Source organism: Zonotrichia albicollis, chromosome 10 (genome assembly GCF_047830755.1).
Source record: "Zonotrichia albicollis isolate bZonAlb1 chromosome 10, bZonAlb1.hap1, whole genome shotgun sequence".
Taxonomy (NCBI): Eukaryota; Metazoa; Chordata; class Aves; order Passeriformes; family Passerellidae; genus Zonotrichia; species Zonotrichia albicollis.
The window spans coordinates 12561214-12578322 of NC_133828.1; the positions used below are offsets into that span (position 1 = coordinate 12561214).

Below are 17109 nucleotides of genomic sequence, written 5' to 3' on the forward strand. Positions count from 1 at the left end.
TGAGTCTCAGTGTAGCTCACCAAGCTCACTCTCAGGTAGTGAAATGTTTGGAGTGTCTGTGCAATTAAAAACTAGCTGAAGACAGAAATCCTGTGCTGCTAATTCCAGTCTCTGCTGGAATACCCCAGTGATCAGTACTGGGCCTTCTGAGCAGTCTCAGATGATGAACTGCTGATCATGTCCTTTCTGAGCTCTCCATAGTTAGGTCTTTGTTTACCTAAACAATTCAGCTTCTATTTGGTGTATTGTAAGCACAGTCGTTAGTTCCTGTGCTTTGCTAAGGGAAGTAAAGCAGCATGTTTTCTGCTTTGTTTTTTAATGCCATTAAGTCAGAGGCTGAGATGAGCTTTAGGCTTTGCTCCAGGAAACAGGAAATTCAGAAACTCCAAATATTGATACTTTTTCTGTTATACAGGTTTATAACTGACACAATTTTCAAGGCGTGAAAGTTGTCAGGAGTTTTGCTGTGTACTTGGGCAGCAGGAAAATGAAGCTTTTTTTTTTTTTGATCGGGTGCTGGGCTAACACTGACCTCATCTGAAAGACTGTGATGTAGGTGCCTGCTCTGAAGTGGAAGTATCCTGGTACTGCTCCACAGCAGAGCAGACCTTTGTGTTCCCATGTCCATTTTTTCCTTTTGAATCATACCAGACTGATTAACTCATTCTCATAATTAATCAAAACCGTGTTTTGCTGGCATTGTCGCTGAGTTGAATCCCAGTGTAACATTTCCACAGGTCCTATTAAGTTACTGTGGAAGGATTAAAGCTCATTTAATTGCCCCTTTTGTTACCACGGCAGCTGTTCTAATTTTACCATCTTGTGTCATCCACAAGATCTGCTTTCTGTTCTCAGATACCTGGGAGTCCCAGGAGTTTACATTTTTTAGGTGCAATCATTCTGGACTCTGAATTTCCATGCCTGTATGAAACCTACACCTCAATAGCTTTTAACCTGGGGAGTGTAACTTAAAACAAGGGCTTTGAAGGGATGCTCCAGATCAACACCAGGTAATAGACACTGATTCAAAGGAATCTGCCAACAAGGATCTTTTTGCTGCTGTTCCTGCCGGAGCAGACCTGTACATCACTTTGAAGGACTCTTGGTGACTTTCAGGCAATTTGTGGTATAAGGGAATACATTTTCCTGTCTGAAACGAGTGATAAATGCTCAATATCCAGTATTATAAGGAAGCAAATTGTTAGATATATAGAAACTGTTGGATATGTGAAGAGAGTGCTGTAGGAGTATTTGAGATGGTGGAGAAAATGGAAAATTGAAGGGGGAAAAGAAGGATAAACTAATGCAGACTTCATTTTTTTTTAATATTGTTTTCTACAAATGTACATCTTCTCCATACAGCTTTGAGAGTTCTTGACAGACATATGTGCAGCCATGGAATCAGCAGACAGGCAGCTTTGAACTGTGCAGTGGATGCACAAAGAATATTGATTCATCCAAGCTTTCACTAGCCTTGGTAATAAAATACTTCAGAGTCCAGAGTTTCAAATGGCCAAAGTGTTCTTCAACCTTGCCTGCACTGTACTAATGACAAACTGGTCTTTTGTTCAACAAAAGGCATTGGGACTTCTCTTTCCAGCAACCTTTTAAATAAAGTTATGGATGTAGTAGCAATCTTCCCTCATTGTGGTGAGGTTTGAGGTCTTTTCTATGTTCCTGTTCTGTCTAATGCTGCTTGTTTGGTTATCTGGGGTCCTTGGAGGGTAATTGATGGGGAAAAAAACTCTAAAAAACCCATCTGGAACACTAATGTAACTTGTTGCTTTGTTCTTCTCTATTATAGCAGCTATTATGGGAATTAGCTATCACTTAGATGATTTTTTTTTTGCATATAGAAAAAAAGAGTTCTTTTCATGAAATCTCTCCAAGAAGAGACAATCATCATCACAGGGCATTTTTGTGGGGTTTGTTCATGCTCTTGACATTGTACCTGACAGAAGCAGTGAGAAAGGCATTTTTTCCCTGAAGCAATGCAGGAATTTCTCTCTTGCAGGTTTTAGGCTGGTACCCCATGCATCTCATGCAAGGTGTGCACTCTGCTTTAGATCCAGCAGAGCAGAAACACAGGTAGCTGAGTAGATTTTCTAGGTCAGAAATGTTCTGTGGTTCCACCCAGGCTTTCAATATTGACCAAAGAATTTTGGGTTTTGCGGTAGAAACGCGCAGAAAGGGTGAGGAATGGAAGGAATTATTTGTTCCATCCCTCTGCTGCACATGAGGAACTGGTAAGTGCTTCAAGCCAACTTTTAGTTGTCAGCCAGCTCTGTGGCAGGAGGTTTTATCAATGTTACCAGGGTGTATTTCAGTGTCAGAAAGGGACTGGGAAGATGGGGGAATGCATTGATGGTTAATACATTGCAAAACTTCCTGCCTAAATTTTCTCCTGCCACTGCCACCAGTGATCCTTAGTCAGTCATGCGTCTCCCTGAGGGCTTGTTTTGGCGTGTTTGCCATGCTGTGCCACATTTGCAGCATTCTGTTGTGTTTCTCTCTCCTTGGGTTGGGCTTGGATAGGGGAACCAGTCGTTGTTTCTGGAGAGCCTGTGCCCAGGAGTGTGGCTGGGTGGTGGTTGTGTGTACCTTCACCTTGGCACCAGAACTGAGCAAGTCTCTTTGCACTTCTCACATTTCCTGAGCCTCTCTCTTTGGATTTCCCTGCCAGATGTTTCCCATTCATTCCATATTGGTTTCCATTACCACCTTGAAAATTGACTTGAGGTGGAAATGAATATTGCAATTATTTTGCTGACTTTTGCATAAATTAGTGTCATTTTCTCTTAAACCTCCTGCCATTTTGGACAAGCGTAGTTTATAAAAAAATAATAGTAGCCACTTGAAAGTGTTTGTTTGTGAGTTCAGGGAAGGGCTTGGTTTTGTGTCCTTTAAGATGCCTGGCTCCCAAAGCAATATTCTGGTTTTGAGGCAAAAATCTGAGCCCTTGTCTTGCTCCTCATGAGCATCCTGAGTGTTTCTCACATGCATGCTCCTGTGGCTGCCCTGGCAGGGGTTGAGCGGAGGGTGCAGAAAGCAGAGACACAGCTTTGTGTGGAGTTGTTGTTCATGGGAGCCCAGTGCCAGCACACAAGAGTTAAATGGAACTCTGTAAAATCCTTAACACTGCACTTGATGTTCTCTTTAGGAATCACGAAGCATGAAACGTCCTTATGTTCTCCAAAGGGTTTATTTGGCAGCCTGTTAGCATCTCACTGTGACATGACTGAAGGGGGAATAACCACAACAACAAGGTGCAGGCAAAGGGAGGCAGCAGACACCAAATTGGAGTAACGGCTTCATAGCACAGTACTCTTGAACCTGTGACTCTTCTTTTCTTTCCCTGGATGGGTATCAGGCCTTGATGACCTTGAAGACAACATCATGCTGGTCAAATGGTGATTGAGACTCAAATAATTGTCCTTAAGATTGCCAGTCACTGCTGAATTCCAGTATGTATGAGGATGTGCAGTCCAACAGAGGGTTTGCTCATTCATTTGCTCTTCTGCAATTATCTGGATTTTAGGCCCAGAAAAGTATTTTTGCAGCTAATCAGGAGCATTGTGAAGTTGCAAGGTGAATATTTCCATCATTGGGAAAGGAGCTCTGTGTTATAGGTGGAGGTGGCTGCTTATGTAAGTGATTAGGGTAGGAAAATGAACGAAAAGGGGTGAGCAAAGTAAAGGATTAGGGTATTCAAGTAGCTGGTAGGTTAATGGGGCACAGTGCATACCTTTGGGTCCTCACTTCTTTTATTTGAAAAACAAACCAGCTTCCAGCTCATCTGTAATATTACTTTTCATACAGATGCCTTTAATCCTGCAGCTTCCATTTTTGGAGCAAACAAAGATGTGTTTATTTTCCTTATAAACCCTTTTTCGTAGCTTCAGTGCAGTTCATGACTGAGACAGAGCAGGAGGAAGTGTGCAAATGGCAACTTGTCAAAGGCAGCTTGGAGCCACAGGCTGGGCACCCCCAGCATCCCTGGGGGCATCCCTGCTTGATTCCTTGGTTCCAGCATGGTCCCTGCACCTCCAGACAGGGAATCTCTGCTTCGTGGGCTACCCCAGGCTCTACACTCTTGAACATACACACATGTATTTATGTTTTACTAGGAAAGTGACTAATTTGTATCACTGGAACAATTTTCCCCCCAGGTGAGCATCTCCCCACATTTGAGCAGTCGAACTGATGCCTTGAGAAGGCTGACCTGGAACAGAGGCTAGATGGAGTTAAAGAGTAAAGTAGGGGTTTATTAAAAGGCCTCAAAGGACACACCTTGAGCAGTGCAAGAGCCCAGCCAGGGCTGCACCCAAGACCGACCCAAAAGGGCCACAAAAATGGATGACTGGTCACAGGATTTGTAGCTTTTATAAGTTTTGGTCCATTTGTATATTGGAGTTAATTGTCCAATTACAGCTTTTGGTTATGAAGTTCCATCCTCCTTGTTTTTCTCTCTTCAGTTCATCACTGTTTATACTTTTTGGGCCTGGATCTTGTAACAATTGTCCTTGGACAAGCTGCAAAAGGATTGTTCTGTCTGCCTACCCTGTGATGACGTGCTAACACTAAACACAAAGTTCAGAGTTACACAATAAAGCAGCGCAGAATCTGAGAAATATAAAAGCTAAGACTTAAGGCATCACCACCCACAACACTTTATCAACTTCCCTTTGGAACCACTCCATTTTGGGAGAGGTGTTGCATTGCAGAAAACCAATACGGGGAGGCCATGCAGTGGAAGCCATGCTACAATGTGAAAAATTGGCACATGTCTTGTAGAGGAATTCCAGAGGGAAGTAAGCTGTGGGAAACCTTGCAGTCCTTCCCTAATCTCCCTGCTGTTCTCCTTTATTTGAAGTGTCTTTCCTTCATCTCCGTTTGCTGTGGATTTGGACTGAGACAGCTTTCCCCTTCTTCCTGCTTCCCAGCTTTTCCTCTCCCCTTGCCCAAAGGAGTTAAGGGGCTGTAGGCCTGGAAGGTCTGTGCAAAACACAGGAAAGAATGACACTCCCCCTTTTGTAAGCCTTTTTTTGTGTCATTTAGGATTTTCAGGGTCTGCATCTTGTTTCCTTTTTTTTTTTTTTTTTTTGTAAATATTCCGAAAATTAATGCAGTGATTCAGTGTGCCTAAATACTAAATATCTGTGTCTGTGTGTCTTGGGGTGATTTTATGGTAATACTGTATTCCCCTATAGTCTGCTTTATGCCCAAAAATGGGTCCTGTAGCTTTCACCTGCCCAGTCAAAATAGTTCCCCAACACATTTATTGCTGAAAGAAATAAGAGATGAGCTCTGTCCAATTTTGCAATATTTAATAATTCTATACATTATATTATTGTATTATTATATTGTATTATATACATCTGTTGTTCCAGACAGAAATCTCAGATTGATTACTGAGCACCCAACCATAATCTCTGCAAATACTTAGGTTTGCAGTAACAATGTTTACAGCACAACAATTAACCAGCCCAATTCCCCCCCAATCAATTATTTTATACAGTGCCTCAGCTGATTTAATCAGCTCCCTTCATAACAAGTCTTTTTTAAAACAAATGGATTTCCAGTAGGATCAGATTTTCTTTCCAACTCTTTTTATTGCTGGTTTCTTTAGAGATGATTTAATTGCTGTAAAAATGGTCTTCATACTTGCCATTCTTGATTATATTGCTACTTAACAAGCTGTATTAAATGCATGAAAAAATCAAATCAGAAAATTGAGCACTAGACAGTAACAAGGAAATTTTTTTTTTACTTCAGTACTGTTGCCACTGATGGGAGATGTGTGTAATCAAGTTATTTTTGTATTATCTTCAAGCTGGGAGGAAAAGAAAACTTGGGATAATGAGTAATTTGAAAGTAACTACGCAGCAATGCCACCAAAAATGATGGCTCATGAGTTGATCTCAGTCTCTGCCTCCTCAGCTGAACCATTTCCTTTACCTTGTGCCTGCCATAGGAGCATGTTCATCTGGAGCCTGTCACAGTGTGGGGATTCCCAGGTATTTTGAATGGAATTAGTGCTGGGGAAGGGGCCTCTCTGTGGTGGTGTTCACAGGGGTCCCAGGATGAGGGAAGAGATGAGAATGTTGACTCCATGTTTAAAACTATACTAAAAGAACAGAAGAAAGGAAAAGAAAAAGAATGGAATGAATCATAATAAAATCTTGTGACTGACCAGAAAGTCTGAGCCAGCTGACTGTGATTGGCCATTAATTAGAAACAACCACATGAGACCAATCACAGATGCACCTGTTGCATTCCACAGCAGCAGGTAATCATTGGTTACATTTCATTTCTGAGGCCTCTTAGCTTCTAAGGAGAAAAAATCCTAAGGAAAGGATTTTTCATAAAACATGTCTGTGACACCTCTCCTTGTCTCATCTTGGCAAATCTTCTGCAGACAGAGCAGTTGTGGGTACTGTGCACCAGATCCAACCCCCAGTGGGCACCTGGGCTGCTGGGCAGCTGCTGGGGCAAGTTTTGGATGGTTTCATGATCCTAAATCGCTATAACTCCACAAAGAGCTGTGGCACATGGCTGCAGTGGTGTTCTCCAGAGAGGGGAGCCCTCTCATTCCCCTGGAATGGAAATCAGATGCCTCTGAGGTCCATAAATGAATGTGATTCTGATGTGTTTCATCCTGGGGTGGCTGAAGGTAATGGTGAAGCCCTTGGGACTTCCTTGGTACATGGTGAGGGCTGGAGAACCCCAGCCTCTATGGGCAGCTGCTAAACATCAATAGTTCTGTCTGCTACCATGGTCCTTGTTGTGCCCCCACTTTCTTTTCTGCAAGGAGGAAACCTCTCCTGCAAGGCCTGAGCCTTGCAGACACCTCCCCTGTGGGAAACAGGAGCAAATCCCACATGCCAGGCAGGATGCAGCTGCACAGGAGATGGACAGTGTGGGACAAAAGTGTTGCTCTCCATCAGAAATGTGAGTGGCACCGTTGGGATGTAATAACTTGCTCAGAAGGAAAAGTTTCTTTCTAATGTCCATCATTTAATGGTTGGCTTATGCCCTTGAAGTGAGATGTCTTATATGTGTAATTCAGCCACGGTAATTTCATTTTAAAAGTACCCTATTTGATTAAGAAGCAGCCATGAAGGCAAATATCAAATCTCCAGACGGGAGCTTGGCCTGGCAGGAGAGGATGAGAAGCTGCCATTAAGTGAGGCCGGGCTGGGGTGTCCCCTCTGACCAGGGACACAGTGTGGCACGGCCCATTTGTCACAGCAGGGATATAAATTTGTTTTCTAGCACTGACATGGAGTTGTCCTTTCCTTTATTGCAGCAATAATTTCTTAAAAATACCATTAAAAAAAGACAAAAGAAGCGTCGAGAGCATGAAACTTGGATCTTAATTTTGTCCTAACCTTTACAAAATGGATTGAATAACTCCTGCAGGTAACACCCAGCAGCATTTCTCACTTGAGTGTTGATGGCCCATCAAGGTGCTTTAGAAGGGGAAAGCTCTTCACCTTGTGCTGGTCCTTAGAGCATGAAATGTCGGGTGCATTTAAAGAACAAAAAAAGATGATACAGTGTGGTAGAAAAGCAGGGAAATGTTAAACCAGTCTTGTTGAACTGGAGATCTCTTTGCCACTGAGGTGGGGTTTTTAAACTTGTGAATTATTATGCTGCCTCTATAAAATACTGAGATGCTCCTGTGTGATGGTCCAGCATCAAATTATCAGAGGAAGTGGAGGTGTTTTCCATCAGAGATGAAGAATTGCTTCTCCCAAAGGTTTATGGCAAAGCTTAGTGCCTGGCAGTGTGCTGGCACCCAGGACACAGCTCTGGGCAGGAGCCTGGGATTTAGAGAGCTCCTGCTGGTGGTTTTATGGAGCAACCTGTGCCTGTGAAATGCTGCCTCTGAAGCAGCTGGACACATTTTAAACAAAGTGAGAACAACTGCACAGTGTGGAAATGGCCTGGCTAAGGTGATTTTATCCCAGCACACCTGGAGGGTGGTTTTGCTCTTCCAGCTAATTGGAGGTTAATAGTTCAGAGAGGTGGTAGAAGGGTACAAGAATAAGGTGGTTGTTCCTTGGAGTGAACTCCCTGGGGAAACCAGTGCATTTTAAAATAAGACAAAACATTTTCAGCCTGTGCATCTGCCCTAGTGAGTCACAGGTGCCTCTTGAGGTGTGCCTTCTGATCCATGAAGTGGGGAACAAAGAGGGGAGGTGGGATGCTGTGTTGGGAAGTTAACCATCACATTTCTGTTTTCTGAAGCTACATAGGAGTGAAATCAGGCTGATAGCTGCTGAATTGCTCCAGAAGGACTGGCCTCTCCCTGCATTCCCAGACTGGTCTGTCCTTGGTTCTATGGTCTGCTCCCAGCCTTGCCTTTGTGTTTTGGTGCTATTTCCATCCTGGAAGAAGCCACACAGTGCTTCTGGCCCTGTTAAATGGCTACAGCACATTTTGCTGTAATAAACTGGTACATCAGTAGTGGTGGAGAGGCTGATTTAAGTGCCTTTGCAGGAAAAGAAAAAAGAATTGCTTTTGTTGGTTCTGTTATTTTTGTTCTTTTTAAAGGAGGGAAATGAAATACAAACACAATAGAAATTTGAAATACAAATACAGTTTACAAAGGGAGAATGTGTATTTGTTCAGCAGCTTTCTTAGTTCTTCTTTGCGCTGTTTAGCCCCCCACAAGCAGCCTGTCCCAGCCTGTGAGAGTGCTGACCAAGGCTGTTTTAATAGCAGGAGATGAGAGGCTTGAGACACAAGTGCTTTAATACATAAAAGGAGGAGGTCCAGTTGGAAACACCTGGGAAAGAGCATTTGTGCAAGTTTTTGGGCAGAACAGCCTGTACCTGGGAAGGGAACAGAGGTAGCCGTGCTGGGGATGGCTCTGGGGATGCAGCAGCTCCAGCTCAGGCTCTGGTTTCTCAGCCCTCCTTCAAGGTTCTCCCAGGGATTTCCCTGACTCCTCTGCATTGGAGTTTCTCTGCATAGTTTAACTGCTCTAACATTTTCTGTATAAAGAGTCAAGCTCTGTGTGTGATCCTCTAAATCATTAAAAATGGGTCAGTGAGCAGTTTAGCAGGAGCACGAACTGGAATCTCCCTGTTTTCTGTTTATCATCATTCATCTCCACCTGCTTGCCTTCAGAAAAAAGGGCTCTGAGTAACCCTCTGAGCTGTTACTGCTGTTGTACTGAAACCTGCTGTGTGTGGGCACTCAGACACGTGCCACCATGCTGCAGGTACACAAAATGCTCACACAGCTTCTGTTCAGGGTTCACAAGCATAAAAACCACAACAGATGATATTTTTAAGCCCTCTATCTCTGTGGTGTTTACCTGGTAAAAAAGTGTGATTTGGGGATGGGTTTCTTTAGCCTGGTGACCTGCTGGTGAGTTTTGTGCTCTAGATTTTGTGTTGATGCCTTGTGAAGGCTGACCTAGAACAGAGACTAGACAGAGCTAAAGAATAAAGTAAGGATTTATTAAGAGGCCTCAATAGATCCACCTTGGGTAGCACAACCCAAAATGGCCACAAAAATGGATGACTGGTCACTTTTATAAGTTCTGGTCCATTTGCATATTGGGGTTAATTGGCCAATTACAGCTTTAGCCCATGAAGTCCCATTCTTGTTTTTCTCTCTTCAGTCCATGTTGTTTATGCTCTTGGGCCTGAGATTTGGGTCATTTGTCCTTGGTCCCCAGCTAGAGAAGAAATTGTTTTCACCTACTGTCTGAAGAGAGCTCACCCATCCCATAAAATGAAACCTAGACCCACACACTAAAGCAGCTCAGAATCTGAAAAATAGAAAAGCTAAAACCTGAGGCATCAGTGTTGTACTGAAATGTGTAAAAGTACAGCTCAGTGGTAGGCCCAAAGTGCTGGTCAAGCATTTCTCCTGCTCTTGTAATGGAAGGTTGGTTGTCAAGCTGTTTTAAGTGCAGAGGTGTGGGGCTGTAGCCATGCAGATCTCTCCAAGGAAATGGCTTTTCAGTGGAGCACCTGCAGTGTTGGGGCTCCTTCCCTATCTCAACCTGAGGAAGCCCTGTAGTTTCCAGGGGTGAAGAGCTGAGAGAGGGGAGCAGGAGGAGGCTGGAATCTGCTGTGATGCTTTTGCCAAGAGTGGGGAATTGGTCCCAAACATGGGACCAGTCACCAGTCCAGCCCAAACCAGCCCAGCCACCTCTTCAATGGAAGCTGGCTTGTCTGTGTGCATTGGGTGGGGGGAGCCAAATTAATCTCTAACAAGAGTAGGCACAACCCACTGCTGGAATTAATCACTTATTTATGGTGGTGACAGCTTTAAGCCCAAGTTCCCAAGTTCATTTAAACACCACTAAAATCTTTGGCACGTTTTAAAATACAGTGAGAAACACGTTTGTGGAAGAAAATTCCACAAGGAGTCATTAAAGGCAGAGAAACAACCTGTGGCTCAGGAGGTTCTGCTCTGTGAGCTGCTAGGGACTGGTGGAGGATGCTGAGAAATATGGAGAGATGAATGATGGTACCTGCTCCAAACACATCTCTGGTGTACCTTCATCAGAACAGGATGAAGCCAGCTCAGGTTTTCCGTGTGCTCTCTTGTTGCCATTTGGGCTGGTTTGGGAGCTCTGTGTTCCCCAGTCTCACCTCCACACCTCTGAATTCCCCCCAAAAACCCTTTCTTTCAGCAGATTCCTTACCTGTTATCAGGGGAGTGTTTAGAGCAGATAAAGATCTCAGGAACCTTGTCTGGGAGACTTGTGGTGATAATTAAAGCAGTGCTTTCCAGCCCTCTGCTGCTCTTGCTTGGATTGCTGGAAAATGGGGAACAAGGGCTTGTGCCAGCTGAGAAGGAACCCTGGAAATCCATGTTCATTGATCTGGTGTGTTTCTTTGACCTGTTGGTGAATCCTTGCTGATGGGTGTGGGTACCTGCCTTGTGAAAACCTCCAGGTAGGGAAGAGATGGCCCAACAATTGAAGGTCATGTTTATTTTACCTTCTGTCCTAAAAAAAAAAAAAAGGCATCATTATATAATGTAATTTAATTATCATAAACATGCTGTAAGTTGATTTATTTAATTATGGGGAAGGGTCCTTTTTTTTGTTTTAAATCTTTTGGGATTTAAAACAAAAAAAGGAGCCAACTGATTTGTCCTGTGCTGCAGTTATGGATGAAGCAGCACAAAACATCCAGCTCAAAAGACAGGCACAGAGGTTGTGGCTGGTAATCACAGTGACACCAGGATGAGTTTTTCTAGACCAGCTGTGAAATTGTGCAGTAAATTACATTGCATGTGGTATATTATTCCCTGGTTTGGTAAATAAACTTCCTGATGGAGGCCCAGTGAGGCAACTGCAGGGAGCTGTGGCAGACTTGGGTAGCCAAGTGCTCCAGGAGGGGTTCATGTGCTCACACAGCTGCAGTTGTCATCTTTGCTGCCTCTTCCTTTGATCATCCCTTCAGCTGGGTGCTTTCCCCTCTCTTCCCAGCTTATTCCAAGTCTGTTGTGTCTTAAGGCCCTGCATTGCCTGTTTCTGCAGGTGAGCAAGGGCTGCCTGGCTCATGGCTGGTGCATGGAGGATGCTTCACTCTCTGATCCCTTCATCTGCCCCTGACATGGGTTGATCTCAACCCAGAACTAGTCTCTGATTCTTTTAGCTGCTCATGGCATGGGTGATCCCTGCCCAGAACCACTCTGATCCTTCCATGTGCCCATGGCATGACTGATCCCAGCCCAGAACCACTCTGATCCCTTCTGCCTGTGGCATGGCTGATCCTGCCCAGAACCACTCTGATCCCTCCATCTGCCCATGGCATGGCTGATCCCAGCCCAGAACCACTCTGATCCCTCCATCTGCCCATGGCATGGCTGATCCCAGCCCAGAACCACTCTGATCCTTCCATCTGCTCATGGCATGGGTGATCCCTGCCCAGAACCACTCTCTGATCTCTTCATCTGCTCCTGGCATGGCTGTTCCCTTCATCTGCCCATGGCATGGCTGATCCCAGCCCAGAACCACTCTCTGATCTCTTCTGGGCAGAAAGCTGCTGCTCCTGGCCATGTCTGAGGCTGGATCCTAGAATTATCATAATTTTTTACCAGGGAAGCACAGAGTAACTCTGTAATTTCTCACAGAAATTGACCTGAGGCCATCAGGGTATGACCTCTGGATAAAAATCAACTTTTTTTTTTGTGAGAGCATGGAGAGGCCACTCCTCAGGGCTGCTGCAGGAGATGTAGCATGGCAGGGATGGCTCATCTGCTTTCTTTACCTTCCACAGACAAATCACAGCTGAGAAAAGCCTCAGTGTGGGTGGGTCTCATTCCCCTACTGCACTGCACCTCCTACAAAATATTCTGTGTTTGTTATTCCTCCCCTCTTTGTTGGGAAACCACCCTGGGGTTAAGTGCTCTACCAGCTGGCAGGAAAGGTTGGCTGAGGTGATAGTGTCAGAACAAGGACCCTGGTTTTATGGAAAACAGGCAATAACTGTCCTTATCTCTTATGCATCACTGCATGAACCTTTCATCTACTCTGCTCCAAGGAAGATTTTCCCATCTAGTACTCTGTTACTAAATATATTTTCAGTGCAAGCTGAAATTATATATTTCCTTATTTGCTGTGTGTTATTGTAATTTCTGTGTGTCTGGTTTTGTGGGCACAGCATGGACATACATGTTCTCTTGCACCAGCAGTGTGCAGATATCAGAAATCTTTATAGTGAAAATCCCCTGTGAACTTCCAGTGTGAAAGGCAAAATGACATCCAGCTATCATCCAAAACGTCTCATAGGGTGTGCTGTGAGTTTTGTCCACCTCTGAGCTGGTGTGAGACAGAATGTTTCACCAGGTGATTCTCTTTTCTCCTGTACGTATGTGATTTTTGAGCTGGTCAGACTGATAAAGGAGCAAGCAGAAGTGTCTGTGTTTGCCTTGCTCACAAAATACTGCCAGATAGCATCCTGGCATTCCTGACTGCCACATTTGTCACTGCTGTGTTTTGCTGGCTCCCAAGAGGAGCAAACCTGGGGAATCAAGAAATTGCAGCTTTTCTTACACATTTTTGATTGCACAGACCACAAATGGATTAAATTCCCTATTAGTGTATTCCTGCATTGAAACCTTAGTGTGAGGAACTGATTTATTTGCTGCTTAAACATGCAGAGCAGTAGCATATGTGAAAACACATTTAGGAAATGTAAGGTGCAGGTTTTGTGTTGGTTTATTTATTTTTTTTAAATGGGGTTAGTTGCCCTCATAATGGAGAACATTCATTTACGTGGTGTTCTGGTGAGCTTCACAGGGGGAAAACAATTTGCCTTTGGGGACAAATGTTTAAGGATAAATTAATTTTCCAGGGTGTTCATACCTGAGTCACAGAAGGGTGAAAATTCAGCACACTGCCTCCCCAAAATCACCCATGTGATGTCAGCTGTCTACTGCACAGATGGGGAAGAAGCAACACCTTGCAAATCCACAGCAAGGAGCTCTCTGAGCCTCTGGTGCTCACTTTATTAAATGGGCAGCCTTGCAAACAATCTACAGTTTCTGTAGGTATTGTTTTTGTAGCAAATTTTGTGCCCTTATTTTGGTTTTGTTACTTTTTATTGTGTGTGTGTGTGTTTACAGGAAAATGGTGGGGACGGTTCTGACTGGGGCAGGGAAAGTGGAAGATAAGCCAGCAGCAATTGCTCTGCATGTCCAGGCAGTGTTAGCGACACTTTCTCTCACCTCTCTAGGATTTTCCAGTGCTCTTCAAAAGGCTAAGTTTGGGGGAAAAGTGACACAACAGCCATTTAAGAGGTTTTCAGTGGCACAGAGCATTGCTGTGAAGTGACGTATGGAGAAAACACTGGTCCTGGAGCCAGTCTAAATTTATCACTGTGTCACAACAGATAGTGTAATTTAAATGTGTATCCAGCACTTGCCCTTTCAATAGGTTGCAATCAGCTTGAATTGATATTACCTGAATAAATCCAAGAGCTGAATAGCACATCCATTTCTGATACGGCAGTGCAGGGCCCATTATCTGAGAGTAAAAGGAGTTGGTGCAGCTCTGACTGTTATTGTAACCCAGCTCAACACTGCAGAAGAAAAGAACAAATTTTGGTATATTCTGGACTCCTCCAAATGGAGAGTGCTTGCCACTGCAGCGTCCAAGCTGGTAAATGACTCTGGTTGCTTGTACAGGGATGGGTGTGCAGTCTGCTGATTGCTGCGTGCCATCATCTGCCCAGACTGGCACTATTCACATGGCTGTGAACAGGGCATTCTTCATTGGAATTAAAAGTTACAGCCAGCTTTATGCAGCTGCATTTGGTTTTGGGACAGGTCAGCCCTGGGCAGCATGCTGCAGTTAGGCTTCCCTGTCATGCATCTGTGCTTTTTCCTAGGGAGAAGTTTTTCTTGTCACTGTTCTGGGTCACATCACATCTGGAGGGTGTTTTTGAAGAGACTTTGCTGTCCCCACTTACTGAGTTTGGGTTTCTGCTGTGGTACCTGTACTCAGGTACTTTCTTTGGGCTGGAACTCCACTGGATGGCACGCTCCAAATCAGCTTTAGTTGAGAACAGCTAAAGCTCTCTCAGAAGCCTTTAATCCACAGGATTGGGTTGGCTCTGCTCTGAAATTCCCAAATGCATGTGCTGTGGATGATGGGCCCTGGGTGCTGCTCTGTTTCATTGTCCAGGTCCCTTGGCAGTGCTGAGCTCCCTTGGCTGATGTGGGTGCAGGGAAGGGTGCCTGGAGCAGGGTGCTGTACATGTGGGTACAGCTGTCCCACCTGCTTTTCCTGCCCTGGGATATTGCCATCCAGGGGATGTGGAGTGTTGGATAGGGAAGAAATCTCCTTGCATGCTGGACAGCCTTTTACTGCCTGACTTCCTCTCTGAGATCCTGGGAAAACCTCCATACTAAATCCACCTCATCTGATTTTATTTGGGGCAACAAACTGCTTCCCATCTTAAGTTTCCATCAGCTTTGTCAAGTCTTTCATTTTGCTCAAGTTCAGTTCTCCTTGCAGGCATATGGAGAGATAATAACATCCCTGCTTTTCTTTCCTCTTTTCAACCCACCATGAACCTTCTGCTGCTGTCCTGCCTCATTTGTTTCTCCCTCTTATTCTCCTCATTAAATAAATTTCAGCCAGATTGTCCTGTCAGATGAACAGTAAATTAATATATTGTAGCCTGAACTTCAAAAAGGAAAAAAGTATTTAATTGCAATTACTTGTGTTCTTATCTCACCATTGTCAGTTTTAAAATGGCTATTGACTTAACTGGGGACAAGGCATTGCTCTCTAATTTTGTGTTGCTTCTTAATTTTCATTAATAACTTCTTGTCCCATTTGTGTGGTGAGCAGTTGTGCCAGTTGGCCAAAATCTTCCCTCTTTGTTGTTATAATGGTTAGGGAGATTTTGGGGCTCTAGGCCAGCAACCTCCCTGATTGAGCTGGAATGGGGAAGCACCACTTCCAGAAAATCTGCAATATAAGATAGGAAATAACCCAGCAAATGGCTATAAAATGCATTCATTTAGCTCTGACATTTTTTTGTTACGTTCTGAGGAGAAAGCATATGGAGATTATCTTTCTGGGTTATATATTGGAATACAGGAGCTCAGGGGCAGAACTGTAAATGGTGCAGTTATGAGTTTATTTTGCAACTCATAGGTGTGTTTCCTTACCTTGTTATATGGCTGCTTCTAGGAAGCAAATATTTAAGTTTGTATTGCACTGCTTTTGATGTCTGCAAGCCTTTGGTTTGTTTGTTTTTTTTTTTTTAGATGACACTTTCCATCAGGTTTACAGTTCTCCTGATAGTTTAAAGGAAAGGGAGAATGTGATCTCATGACTCTCAACAAGGCCTTAAAACTTTGACACTCTCTTTTCCTGGAGAACAAGATATATTTTGGTCATCTACAAGCCTGTGTTTTTCAGTGGCAGCAGCTTTTGGTGCTGTCTGGAAAGCAAGGCTACTCACTTTGATGGAGAGAGGGTTTCTGTCCTCCTTGACTTTAGGAGAAAGAAAGAAAGCAGCACTTCAGTTCCTTTTTCTTCAGTGTATATATGCACTGTGTCATTATACAATAAACATGTTACTCCCTTTTTCTCCCGAAAAACCTTTTCCTTTCAGTCACTTGATGCTGTGGGAGCATTTCTGGTACTACACACTGCAGCATCTTTGTTCTGCAGACAGCAGTGAACCAGGGGCAACACTGGGGCTGGATTTGAAGCTCTTCACTGGGAAAAGGAAAAGCCAAATTTACACTTGTATTTTAATGTGTGAGGCATGATTTAAAGCACATCACAGATAGGATTTTTGTTTGTTGTTTTCCAGTTGAACATCCTAGCTTTGCTATGTTCCCATGACCTGATGGAGTAGAAATGAGTAATTTCTGTGTCTGGAGGGCTTTTGCTCTAGCACCTCATTACCTGCCAGGAATGTCTTAATGCCTCTTGTGCCAGTTCTGGTTTTCCAAGTGTGACAGCCAGCTTTGTGCATTTCAGGGCATCAGAGGTCAGCCTGTGCTAAGGCAGGTGACATCCCACTGCTGGGGGACACAGAATTCCCTCTGTCCTGGCTGAACCTGGCTCCAGCAGAAGGCAGGTGCTTTTCTGCACCTGAGGCATCAGAAGCTGGCTGATGTCTTTGTGGCCTGTTTGTCACCCTGAGACTAAGCCAAAGGAGGGAGAGGAAATTAATAAATGTTAATATATGCTGGTTTAATTGAGAAGCACTGTTTTCATCAACTGCTGTTTGAAGAACAGGCTTAAGTGTGTTTGTAAGCCCAAACAAATGTTGGCTTTTTAAAGCTGTTGCTCAAATACAGGGATCTTGCTTCTGCTAAAGAGGTTTAGAGCTATGAGCCCAAACTCTGGATGAATAATGTGGCTGGAATTCAGTAAAGCCTATTAAAGATAATATTTTTCTATTCAGTAGCTTAAGCCAAGCTTAAGCCAAGTCAGCCTTCAAATCCTGACTTAGCAGCCTTATTTTGTGTGTTGCTCCAGCAGCACAGCACTCAGAATTCTGTGTTATTTGGAACAAGTAGAAGTGATCTCCATCCGTTTTTGTTTTCAAGAGCATGAATGTGTTTTTCCTTCAGACCTTTCAGAGGCTTCACCTGTGGTTG

The 17109-nt window shown here is 43.9% G+C and overlaps 1 protein-coding gene across 2 annotated transcripts in view; it reads left to right on the top strand.

Moving 5' to 3' along the window:
• Nucleotides 1–17109, top strand: part of ERBB4 (erb-b2 receptor tyrosine kinase 4) — a 579112-nt gene that overhangs the window by 74188 nt on the left and 487815 nt on the right. The window lies entirely within an intron of this gene.